A 14,562-nucleotide genomic window follows, 5' to 3' on the forward strand; every position below is an offset into this window, starting at 1 on the left:
AGAGAAACAATAAAGCTGAAATAGAGGGGCAAGCAGCCAGCTTAAGGACAGAGCTTGGGACCAGAATATATATCTCTTTGTTTATCACTGGTGTTTGGGTAGCTCTGCGAATACTAATACAGGCCAGATGACTTGTCCAACCCCCCATTGGAGAAGTTAAGGACCTGGTTACCAAAGATTGGCTACCTTACTTATGAGCAGTAGCTATTTGACCTTGCTGGTCATAGAAGCCACAAATATAACATTGCAAAAATGATAATAATATATTTAGTCTTCTGTTTCTGGCCACAGAGGACTTTTATTTATCTATGCCATAAGACGAGCATAGCTCCTAATAACTAACCTTGGACTGTTGTGTGACTTATTGTTGACTATTCTGGTTGCTTCCCATAGACTAGGAATATTGTGCATTGTAAAATGTTAAGGAGAAGCAGATGTAATTCACCAGTGAGATATAACATTACATCATATGTTTTAAGTACCAAGTCCCATGAAACATTCAATATAAAAAACCAACATACTAGGTAATCAAATGGCAATAATAGCAAAGATAATGAGGGACAATAGCCCTCTAAACATTAAAATAATACAAAAAAGTAAACACTCAAAGTGACAGATTGCTTCATATGACATTGAACTATGATGCATGTGATCTGTAACTACTCCTGATGTAGTCAGTGACTACTGGTCTGTGCACATTACTCTATACATTCTACATACTTTCTTTCTTATTTAATAACTTACTGGCCACAATGTTAGCAGTGAGCTGGAGAGTAACTAGAGTGCCACCTGTAGCCAACTGTGTTTTCAAGAACATCCTTCCTTGTATGGGTTTAAGTTGGAGAAGAATGAGAAATTAGTAAAAGCTTTGGAAGGCAGAAGGGACACAGAAGCCTCCACAGTGCAGAGGTCATCATGCTTAGAGGTAATGAATGACAGGGCTGCAGACAGACTCTCTCTTTTCCTTTTCTTCTCTGACTTGTCCAGCTCCTATTCCTTCTGAATCTGCAGCCCACCAGGAAGAAGCCACATCCTTTCTGTTGACTGCTCTGCCACTGCTCTTCCAGGACTCCACCTCTGATCTCTGACAAGCTCTTATATGCCTGAGTTTCACAAGGGCTTCATGTGACCTTTCTCTGAGCTTCCAGCTTTCCCTTTGCGAACCTTTTCTTCCACTAATCTCACAACTGGGTAAATCCTTACGTATATAACAAATCCTATCTTTCATAACGCTTTGAGTATTTCCCATTTTGTTTCCTTTATAGAAAAGAAAAGAACAATAAGAAAGGAAAGAAAATCAGTCATAATTAAAACAAAACACATAGAATGTTTATAAATTACATTCTCAGACTCTAATCTACCCAAAGAAAATGATTTTAAATAGATAAAACATGTCCCTATTAGTTATAAAAGCATACAGTAAAATAAAAGTTGTTTTTTGAAAATTCTAATTAGTAACAGAGTAGAAAGGAGCCACGGTATTTATTGTTTCATAGATATTAAGGGAAGTATCCCTTATGCCTTTATTGGAACTGAACTGAAAGTGTCTGCTTTAACCAAGAATGTCCTGGAAGATTATTTTATACAAAGAAAATAGCCAACAAATAATGACTAATATGCCAGGGTGTCTGTTACATCATTGATTGTGGTTACAAAACATTGAAAATATTCACTCGCCTATATGAAGTGAATTATTTCATATTTATTATACCATATCATCCAATTATTCAAATGAGAAGAGCATGTATGTAGTTGCAAACTAGTTAACATATATGGGTATACAAATATGCTTGCAGAGGAAAAGACATGAGAGGAGAATCCAAAACTGAAAAAGGAGAAATGACTGAACATGCAAACAAATTGAATTACTGTAATTACTTCTGTAAAGCTATGTATATATATGTATTAAACAAATCTAAATATTAAAGGCATCTCATTATCGAGTCTAATGTTTTATTAACCAGATACAATTATACTTGTCGGTGCGATATAAATACATTCATATATACATACATACACATATATACACACATATTCATTTGTATATATTATATATTCACATCTCTCTATATAATACATATTAAATAGACAAAATGTCACCTTTGTCTTTTTTCCTCTTTTAAAAGATTTATATTGAAAATTATAATATAATTTTATCATTTTCCCTTTTCTTTTCTTACTTTCAATCCCATCTGCATATCCGCATTTTATATACATATGATCGTTGTAGATTATTCTCCACCTGTCTGTTGCTCATGAGTCAAGTTCTCTAAGGCCTTTTCTTGCCTGAATACACTAGCCCACAAGATGTCTTCTGAATATCTTTATCCTCACGAGGAAAGTTAACACTTAATTAAATCAAACCATGGGTTGTTCTCTGATTCCTTTATGCCAGTTAGTCATGTCCCCGTAAGTATTAATCATGTGCTAAGTTTTCTATTTCTCCTAAGAGATGTGTCACTAAATTGCACCTTCAGTGTAGTTATATATAGGATAATGCTTAGTCTCTGGTTTCCTAACACAGATTCAGCTGAGAACATAGGCAGTCTTGACCTTAAAGCATTTCAGGCAATATTACGCCATCACTTCCAAAAGTATTCATGTCACAAGAACTTATTTATCTCAAACTTTGTCTCAGTAAAATTAGATCTTTGAAGATTAAAACAACTTTTAATTATTGAAATATTTCCAACTTTGAAGTAAGCTCTCTGTCCTGAGACTGGCTAAGTTATTTCACATAGCACCTTACTGTTATGTACACAAGCACACTACCACATCTTTGTAATTCTTGTATGTCAATAGCTAAGACAGGTGTTACCCAGTACTAATGTGGCCACATAAATTATTTTTACTTACTATTTTCAATTTATATTTTACTTATATCAAACCTATATAATTCTTGCTAAACATATGTCACTGAGCTACATCCCCTTAGTATGAAAGTGGTCACTATCAATAATTATGCTCCATGAGATCCACAGGTGTGAAATAAGAAGCTGTACCTAGTGAACCGTAGTATCTCTATCTAGAGTTCATGCTGAAACACATGTTCTCTATTAATGAGTAGCAGGGGATTAGTTTATTTTCAGTTCGAGACTGTTCATGTACTTTCTCTGAGTAAAAAGATGACAAATTTAGTAAAACTGTGAGGAATAGCTACTAGTTATTCAATGACAGTCAAGACTATCAAGGTCATACAGCAAAGGCATACAGTTGATACAAATCTTAGCTTGAAGTTGCTTAACCAAGTCCAGTCTACCAGTGTTTATTTTGTTAACAGATTTGAAACAGTAAGATATTTCAGCTTCATTTGTAAAAATAAGACTCTGTTTAAAACATCATACAAGGTCATGTGGAACTGAAGGTCAATGCTTTCTTGGTACACTGTCTCCAGCTCATCAAACTTCTTCTCAAGTTAAGTGTTGGTTGATTTTTTTCTTTTTGTAAATTTCTTTTGTGATAACAGGGACTTTCTTTGCAAGGACTGGATATTCTCTGCTTCAAGTAGATGTATGTAAAGGGAATATTTCAGGAAAGTACGGCAAACAATGTGAAGAGAAGTTTCAAATGTGAGGAAATTTTAGTGGTAAAAATGGAATCTATAAACAAGATGCAGTTTGAGCTGCTGTAGTGAATTTGTTCTTTATCTTTGGAAAGATATCAATGTGGGAAAATAACAGATAATACATAACATCTATAGACTGACTGCTAATTAGATGGAATATTCCAGAAGCCATATGTAAGTATGACAATCTATAACTTTCCTTTTGTTTTTTTTCAGTAACATGGTTACAGGCTTGCATCAGACTTAGAGAAAAGGAACAAGTAGTACATGTAAAATACGGAAAGAATATTATATATTTATGAAACTCTTAATATTACTCCAAGTAATGACTAGTTCTAAAGACCAAACTGTTATACCACACTGAATAGCAAGAAGAAATAGAACAGGCAAAGTGGTGGAGGAGAAAGAAGAAGGAAGGAGAAGAAGAGGAAGCACATAAGGAGACAAATGTTGAAAGTGGTTATGTATTTATGTCACTTACTTGATATTTTGGCATGGAAGATAGATTAAATAATATACTTCTTATGTATTTCTTTGACTCATTGTTGTCATTGAAGACTTATTGTTAAAAATGGATTATAAATAAAGTGATTATGTAAACCTGTTTGCAGAAATTTAATACTAAGTCATTTCCTATAAGCCCTGAAGCCTTGGATCTCAGAAAGAGGAAGGACCAGTATAATTGAACCTAGAAGATTCAAGATAATATGAGCTTTGGAAAAGAAAGAAAGTAGTGCAGAAAAATCCTGAGAAAGAAAAGAATAAAGAGGTAGATGGCTATGTTCTCTTTCCATTATAACAGGGAACCTTCTTATATTTCTGCATGGCATTCCAGACAATTATTTTTTTTTAAATAAAGAAAGTATTTATTTTACTTGCAATACCAGGTTACAGTCCACTACTGTAGGGAATGAATAAAGGAGCTCAAAGTTTCTAATCATAGCAAAGCAGAGAGAGAATAAAAGCATCTATGCTTACTGTTCAGCTGTCATCTCTACTCTTACACAACTCAGGAGGCAGCCATAAAGTGATACTATGTATAATCATGGTTTGACTTTTAATCTTCTCCCCCCAAATTGAGAAGAAAATAAACCTAACAGAAATGTTCACAGGCCAGGCCAACTTGGCCTAGGTCATCCTTCATTAAAAATGTCTTTCTGGATTATTCTAAGTTGTGACAGATATACAGCATGGCTCTAGGGACTTTGACTCGACTGGGGACACCGAAGGAATGATGAAATTTCACACACACACACACACACACACACACACACGCACACAGAGACAGAGAGAGAGAAACAGAGACAGAGACAGACACATAAACAGAGAGACCCAGAGAGAGAGTAACAGAGACAGAGACAGACAGAGAGCTGGAAACAGAAGAGGCATATTGATGAGTAAATCTAAGCAACTTTGGAAGTTCAGAGTGTGTATTATATGTGGTTGGACAAAAAGACAGGGTTATTGCCTACAGCTTTAAAAGAGATGGAGTCATTACATGCAGATAAAGAAACCAGCTTTATGGTGTGCAACTGGATCAAGGACAGGTTTAACTAAGATCTGTAGAAGCAGTCTTTGTGGAAATAGTCTTTAACTGAAAATATCCATGGTGAACATTTTCTGTATCTATAACCAAACTCAAACTCAGATCAGCAGGAAAAGCTTTAGCTTTTCTCTTTAGGTCTAAATCTGGGGTTCTTGACATGGTCTCATTCATGTCAGAAACACAAATATGCTCAGGACCTCACACTCAGGGCTTTCTTCCCCACCCAGACAATTTATTTTGAACATATGAATATTGGATGCTATGAAATAAAAATAAACATTATAATAATAATATAATGACAACTAACAAAACATTAGTACACAAAGAACCTATTTCAATCCTGATATTAGGGTCAATGCAGTTATTCAAATTTATGAGAAAATTAAGAAAGAGGAGGAATAAGTTATGTAATGTAATAAACATTACATAACTGGAGCCTTCATAACCAAGGTTTCAACATGCATAATGTCAGCCAAAACCTCACATTTTAAAATGAAGGCCACGTACATGATCAGTTTGTGGTCATAGCTCAATGAGCATCTGTTAAAAGGGCATGAATGCCAATGCTTGTGTTATGATTCTATTTCCATGCCTTATTTTGACACTGTCCAATTACTAAGATACAATGAAATTATGCTTTACTGTAAGTCTCAGTATTTCTTCTTGGGTAAATAAGCATGTCTTACCTTTTATTATAAACATTTACTGCTATACTTAAGATGATTTTTTTATGGCAGAAAACACAGGTTCTCTTTCTTTTATTCTTTATTACATCCACAAAATTATTTATTTAATTTTTAATTATTATATAATTACATTATTTCCAACACCCTTTCCTCCTCTCACACTCTTCAACATATACCTCCTTACTCTCTCTCAAATCCATGACCTGTTTTATTCTCTAATTGCTATTGCTTACACATAGGTATCTGTCTATACATATATTTCTAAATCCATAGATACAATCTTTTTGATTAGATATCTCTTCCTAAATACATAGATACAATATGCTTGCTTTTTACATACTCCCTTTAAAAATAACGTATGGACTATAATGCCATGTTACCTGATACAACAACATAAACCCCTTTGTTATGATGTAATAATGAAAATGCTTGGACTTAGAAAATATGATTTAGTTGTTTATTATGTATCATGGTACACACACACATATACATATACATATACATATACATATATGAAGTGTTCTATAACTGTATTGTCTTGACTCAATATTCAGCTTTGAAGTCTTAAGCTGATATTCTTTTCAGTGTCTTTCTGTTGAGTGTCACTAAGTTCAGTATCTTTTGAAAAGGAGACTCACAGCAGTGGTATATTTCCCCTATGGATATAAGATTACATTTTAAAGCATATTTTATGAAGGTTTGTTTCTGTCTTTTGTTTTAAAATGAAATGGCTGGCATTAAGATTGAACTTTTCCAGACTCTTCTCTAGGAACAACAAGACAAATAGGACAAAACAAACTTCTTAAATTACACTCCTAAGAATTGTGAATTACAGCTCAGAGGCATGACTCCTACATAGTGTTCTACAGCACAGCAGGGTAACCATAATTCACAACAAGCCATTACATATTTTTTAAAGTAGCAGAAAAATTAAAAGCCTCAAAACACAATGGAGATAGAAACATGTAAATAAATGGTAATGCTCACTAACCTGATTACATTATAACATGTCAGATACCAGTACAGAAATTTACATCATATATACCATAAATATGTATAATTAATTGTGCAAAAATAAACTACTGGAAAGAATTCACGACGTGTTCAAAACAGAATTTACTGAGAAAGTAGATGGAAATGTATTATTTTGCTTATTATTTGAATTCTTCAGAATAATAACAAGTGTCTTAAAGGTAAGAAGAGGCTTTCAATAAATCAAGAGAACTTTTAGATCAGACTATCCGAGTGTCCATGTTACTGTGCAGGTACTTATCCAGGTTCAGTTAAGACATGAAGACATTCAGTACCAACTGGGAGTCAATAAATGTTCTTCCAGCAACTACAGTCACATACTTTCCTCTAAAATTGGCAATTGTGTATTTACAAAAAAGTAATTGTCATTAGTAAATTATCTTTCTTCCTTTTAGTAATTCACACATAAATATACAGGAGGTTACTGACCTGTCCGGTAAATACAATTTCTCTTGCATGGGTATGAGGAAAAATATAAGTCATCCATTGTAATAATTTTAATTTTGTTTTTGAGTTCGTGGGGATTTTATATATCACAAATATCAAAGGATCATGCCAGTGCTATAAATCTCAAGTGTTTTGTCTCTTCAGGAGAACTGAGTGGTTTCAGATAAGGAATGGGGCTCCTGTAAGTGTGGAAGTGGCTATGTAACAGGGACCTAAACCTAAGTAGCTCCCAGATCTTATCACATTGACTCCATGATGGAAATACCATTTAGACAGTACGACTCAGCATGTGGACAGCACCACTGGCCACAAAGCAAACAAAGACCTACCCCATTGAAGTTTATAGTTCTGGGTAAGCATTTAAATGTACCATTCTTGATCTTTTTGCTTCTGTAGTTCTACTTGTGGCTAACTGTTCTTGTTAACTGAAGTAGGCCAGTCAAGATTATGGGATATTTTTTGTGCTTAAACTCTTACCGTGGAAAAGGTTTTGTGTTACACTGGTTCCCAAACATCCAGTTTTGTCATTTTCCAGCTAATAAAGACTTCCTATTGGCATAACCTCATGTTTGAGCAGTCTTTTCTACTGGATACCTCACAATAGCTAGAGCATGGGTAATTTATTTCCCATATCTGCTCCTTATTCATACAAATAAAAGTGGATTATCAATGTAAGCCTAATATAATTGTTAGGAGGATTCAATGAATATGTACAAAGAGCTTTAGAAAGAATCAAAAACAATGTTTAACAAACACAAGTAATTAATATAGGACCTTGCTAACTTTTTTATGATCTTTAGTATTATTCAAAAGTCACACAAAACCTAGCTTAGTAGTTACAGAAAGGCATTCCAAGGTGGCTTTTATCTCATATATGATGAGTCAATGATTATAAACATAGACTGAAATATCTGATTTCGGGAAAACAAAACAGGTATTTTTACAAAAGTAGAGATTTTATAACCAAGATTGCAAGATTTGTATAATTCTTTCCCACATCACCATTTCTCTCTTATAATTTTCCTCTCATAATCCATCAGTTCTACATCTGACAAAACTTCTGGTTTTAACCTTTATATACTTCTTACTAAAGAAAGCAAAATAATGAGTGATAAAATACTTTAAAGAAGAAAATCAAATCTGGTCATGGTGAACCATCCCTGTAATCCCAGTATGCTGTTGATTGAGTTAGGAAGATGAGATAATTCAGGTCATCCTGGCATTCATAACTGTTAACCTTCACTACCACCTCCTCATCCCCAAGACAGGAAAGAAAGAAACAAAGGAAGAAAGAAAGAAAGAAAGAAAGAAAGAAAGAAAGAAAGAAAGGAAGGAAGGAAGGAAGGAAGGAAGGAAGGAAGAAAGAAAGAAAGAAAGAAAGAAAGAAAGAAAGAAAGAAAGAAAGAACCACATAAAACCTAGCTTAGTAGTTACAAAGAGGCATTCCAAGGTGGCTTTTGTCTCATGTATGATAAGACATTGATTATAAATTATAGACTGAAATATCTGATTTCAGGAAAAAAAAACAGGCAATTTTACAAAAGTAGAGAACTAATAACCAAATTTACAAGATTTGTTAATAATACTAATAAATTACTGATAAAGTCATTTTTATGACATGGGAAATAATACTTCAGGGGTACTAGCAGTCATACTTTGTACCTAACACATATATTGCCCAAACACACACATTACAGAATACACACTGGTGTGCTAGGAATATATTCTTATCTAAAGTCTTTGATTTCTGGGCAGTGGTGGTGCGTGCCATTAATCACAGTACTCAGGACACAGAGGCAAACAGATCTCTGAGTCCGAGGTCAGCCTGGTCCACAAGAGAGCATTCCAGGGTAAATAGGGCTATTCAGATTTCTCAACAAACAAACACAGAGAGACAGACAGACAGACAGACAGACAGACACTTGACAAACAAGAATCAAGTCTAGTTAAATTATCCATGTGACTTGAAAAGCTGATATTTGGCTATTATTGTCAAATGTACCCATCATAGTTTGCTGTTTAGACAATGGATATTCTTGGATTAGAGTATATACATCTGTGAAGTAGTTTACTGACAGTAACTGTCAGTGCTTGCCTTTTTGCATTTTTTTCTTACTTGAACTCTATCACTTTAAAAACAAAAAATTTATTATTTTTGTTTTATGTACAAGAGAGTTTGTCTGTCTGCATGTATGTAGTGAACAGGCATTCGATCCTCTGGAACTGTAGTTACAGATGCTTGTGAGCCACCATCTGGGTGTTGGTTACTGAACCTGGGTCCTATGGAAGAACAGCAAGTGCTTTCAACCACCTCTCCAGGTTCCTCATCTCTAACATGTGAATGACTTATTCTTTAGTTTTAATAATAATAATTTTGTTAACTTGTAGAACTGGATTTTCTCATTAAAATATTATTACATATGCTTTAATTAATATTATTTTAGTTTCCATGGGTTTCTATAGTTAACTTTCAAATATTTCTAAGGGAAGTTGGAACTTTTATAATATGCAGTTATGTATATAAATTACACCAGGACCTTATATAATATACATTATCTTGTATTAAAGTCTATAAACATATTCATATCACATGATTTACATAGTATTCTTTGCTGATTATTAATTTCTCTGGAATTGTGATATTACTACATAGGATATAAAAGTCTTCTAATAATACATATACCAACAGTATGTGTATTAAATCTTGTAGTAAAGATTAGAAGTTCAGAAAATTACTTTTAGACTTAGTATGAAATAATCAAACAACAAGTGTGAATTTGTTTTGCAAACTAACCTATAAGCTCAATAATGTTGTTTTATGTAGCAGGAACGTTGCAGCCATCTCTACATAAATGCCAGAGTCGTGCAGCTGCAAGAACATCTGCTGTAGAAGGATCTAATTGAAGACTACCTGAGAGACCAAGGATTGCTGATGTAGACAATGCCAGCCAATCAGGAACTGCTGTTTAGAAGAGATGCTTTCTTGGGACCAATGGGGCATGGGTGAAGGGTACTAAAGGAACTTTCAGCAATGTTCAGATGAACTTGCTGTGGCGTTTCTCACCTGCTTGCAGAGTCTGTGTTCTTGACTCTATGCCACCTCACCTCCAATCCCCAACGGCATTTAGGGTCAGAAGTGATTAGTCCAGAGCACAGGCAGCAGTTTCAGAATTTCATACTGAATGAAACTTCTTACATTACTACTACATGATATTGGAGCTTTGAGTTAGTGGCAGTGCCTACAACTTCAACCCCAAATCTTACCTTCATTGTATTTGCCTTGGGCTGCCCACATATTCTTCTCAAGCCCATGACAAGATGAATACAACTTTTGCACATCTGTGAGAGGGAACAAAAGAACAAGATAAAAATTTCTCCCAAATTCATTAGACCAGAAAGAACAGAAAATTACCAAGGCAAGAAAAAAAAAAGCTTTTGTATTTACTGTAGCTGCAGTAAAACTACTATCTGAAATGGGTTGAAGTCACTCTGATGAAGTGTGTAGGAAGACACAACTTTCAGTTAATTGCATTAAAAACTAAGCAGGTGGGTAATTCTCCTTTGCTGTTATGTAAGTGATTTAGCTGTCATCTTTGAGAAAGCATAGGGTGGTCAGATTTTCCAATTATATTCTCCTAGTGTGAGTAAGATGCTCCTTTTGTATCCTGCACACCCTACCTTGAATGCTGTACCTTTTTCCTTGCTTAAATGCTCCTTTTTACAGCCTTATTAAACCATCAAAGTTCTGTAACCTGTGTTTCTTTAACTCCAGTTTCTTCTGATTCATTCATCCACACTAAAACGTCCTGTTTGGCCACAAGGTCAACAAAATCTACACTTTAAAACACAGCCTGAAACTACTCACTGACAGTGAATGATGGTCATCAAACTAGGCTGAGTCACACATTATAAATGACAATACACAGCCTAGCCCACAACTGTTTTTCATGATTAAGGCCAGAACTGTCAGTGTGTAATATTGTTTTTGTCTCCAAAAGAGCTAATGAGTCAGTTCAGACTGCAAGTGAATCATGGCTAACCTCATTGGGTAACCTTGAGGAATTTCCCTTTTCTTAATTTCTGTTTAAGAAAAATAAATGGGTTGAACTTGATTATATAAAGGATTCATATTTTTAATTTAAAGAGGTACTTAATTAGAACATTGGACCAAAGTATCTGCCTCTCATCAAACCTCTGCCCCACAAGTCCATAGATCCATAACATGAACATATGCATGAAAATGGAATGTCATACAAATAAAAGTACAACAATTGGTGTGAATATTAATTTCAAATGAAATAGATTACATGCAGAAATGAATATAAAATTTATAAAACTTAAACGAATTTCTTTCTCTAAGAAAGAAATCTTGGGAGAAACATGTAAAGAAGAGAGCTAGCTTGCTTGCTCAATGATAGTAATGTGCTATACCCGATCACAGAGAAATGTGCATGCGATGTATGGAAAGCGTAAGATGGGCTCAGAAATTTCTGTGCTATAGCGAGATTGATTGGTGCAAAAAAGCAGCTCAATTTCACGCTAGACCTTGTTAGTGCCCTGAAAAGCCTCCCATAAATCAGTATCTCCTCAGGCTGCTAAGCGGGTAGCCACAGAATTTTTTATTTAATGGGACAAAAGGTGGGCATTCTTGAGTTTATTGTCACACTATCATTCAGTAAAATTATAAATCAGTTGTGAGAGTTTTGTGAAGCTCAGTAATAAATCTTAATCTAAGAATAAAAACACAATTAAATTGGCATCATAGTTTAGCTTACATAAAGATTGTTCAAGGAGAAAAGTATCAACACTTACTACTAAATAAATGGTTAAATAATGTCATTTATCTACTAAGTTGCCAGAATTTCTAAAAACACATATAATAGCCAAAGTTGATAACAGTGAAATGGAGTGTATCTTTGATTATTATCAGAGAAACTGGTATCAACTCAATCCAAAACTATGAATTCAAAAAATCTTTGCTATACTCTCTTTAATAAAATACATGTGCAAATAATTAATCAAAAGTGAATGTTGTTTGTTGCAATTCTATATGCAATAATGAAAATTGAACATAAATTCTGAAATAACTTGATGTAGAAATATAGGGAAATGAATGATGCAGTGTTATAGTGTCAATGTATAAAGACATGACTACCTATGACATGAATAAGAAAGTTTTAGAAAGGTAAAATGACCATTTATAGCCTCACTGTTTTTACTTATCTATGCTTTACTAAGAAGTGTTTGGATGTTAAACTGTAAGAATAGTTATTGTAGGAATAACTTTTGTAACTAGAATTGAGTAGAATTTATATTTTATTAAATGCAATTGAAACTTTCATAATCAGTGTTTATAGCCTTATAATGTTTTTATTTTTGAGACTATAATATAATTACAACATTTCTCCCTTCCTTTTCTTCCTTCCTAATGCTCAATATATTCTGCTCCACTGTTCTTCAAAATCATAGCCTCTTTTGTCCACCAACAAAATGCAGCATGTATGCATGCAATAGCATGCAATGTGTGTTTATGTACATATAAATTCCTAAAGGTAAGCTGTTTAGTCCAGATGGTGTTGCTTGCATATGTGTTTTCAGGGCTGACTATTTGGTATTGGGCTATCACTAAAAGTGCCTCTCAACTATACTTGTATTATGAATATGGCTTTAATCAAAGGGCATTTTGAAGAGTCTACAAAATATATAAAATCCTTCTTTTAAAATATGAGGGATGAGGTGAGTGTGTGTGTGTGTGTGTGTGTGTGTGTTCACGCGTGTGTGTGTATGCATTGGTTCGTGTCTGAGGAGAAAATTTGCAGCTGTATGAGAAGAAAAGCCAACAATGAGTAAATTAAAATTCATATAGAAGACTTCAAGAAATATCACACACACACACACACACACACACACACACACACTTTTTCTTTCATTTACCTAGAGGACAATATTGTCTTCTTAACTTTTCAACAGTCTTTCAACATCTCTTCAAATCTCACTCTCAGCTGATGGTTTTCCTTCCCGTCTCACTTAAGTGATTTGAAGAAACATCTAGTCCACACACGTCTGCTCACATATGTAGTGATATACCCCACCTTCCTACTGCTTCGAGACCAGGTAACTATTCTTTACTAAGGCCAATTCTTCTGTCTGTGCAGACATCTCCATCTCTCTCACCAGTCCTAAGAAATCAATGCACTGATTTCTATTCTCTGTCTCTCTGACTCTGTCTCTCTGACTCTGTCTCTCTGACTCTGTCTCTCTCTGTCTCTGTCTCTCTCTCTCTCTCTCTCTCTCTCTCTCTCTGACTCTTTCTCTGACTCTCTCTCTCTCTCTCTCTGACCCTCTCTCTCTCTCTGACTCTCTCTCTCTCTGACTCTCTCTCTCTCTCTCTCTCTCTCTCTCTCTCTCTCTCTCATCTACACAACCACTGCTTTAGAGCAAAGCCTACCACTGTATCACCTACTTTTAATAATTGTGTTTGACAGTTCAAATATCAAAACACACAAATATATTGAAAGTTTAAAAATTGTTTCATTTTCCCCTTTTTCTTTTGTCCTTCCTGCCTTCCCATGTGCTCCCTCTTTCAAATTCTTGACCTCTGGCCTCTTTGACTTTAGTTAGTTTTACACACACATGCACAAACACACACAAAATGTCTTAATATATAAATCTAGCTCTGCTCAATACACACAACGTTACTTGTATGCATATGATTTTAGTCTCCATGTTTTACCTTTTATTGTGTGTTGTTTTCAATGCAGAGTACCAAGAGGTTTAACTGACATACCCATAAACTTCTTGTTAAATTTTCTCCTCTGCTCTAATCCTGATCCTCTACCTCACTCCTGCTGGTTACCTTCCTCCACTCAGAAGCCACATTATTCTTTCATGTAAAATGTGCTCTGGTACTCACTTTATTTTTCTCCTAGACTGTTTTTGAGGACTCTGCCCCCTATGAAGATACTCTTCCTACATTTATGAATTATGAATTCCTCTCTCTCTCTCTCTCTCTGTTTGTGTGTGTGTGTGTGTATGTGTATGAGTGTGTATACACTAGTCCTGATAGTCAAGTACCTATATTTTCATAATAATATATGATAGTTCACATTAAAAGTCCATCAATCAGTGGAGTCAATGAATTATAATTATATATAGCCCAAATCTACATAACCATTGCTTTAGAGCAAAGCTACCATTGTATCACATACTTTTAGTAATTGTGTTTGACACTTCAAATATCAAAATACAGGCATTTTGGCCACAGTTCTCTAGGCTACTTATGTTTT

Source organism: Grammomys surdaster, unplaced genomic scaffold (genome assembly GCF_004785775.1).
Source record: "Grammomys surdaster isolate TR1022 unplaced genomic scaffold, NIH_TR_1.0 170, whole genome shotgun sequence".
Classification (NCBI taxonomy): Eukaryota; Metazoa; Chordata; class Mammalia; order Rodentia; family Muridae; genus Grammomys; species Grammomys surdaster.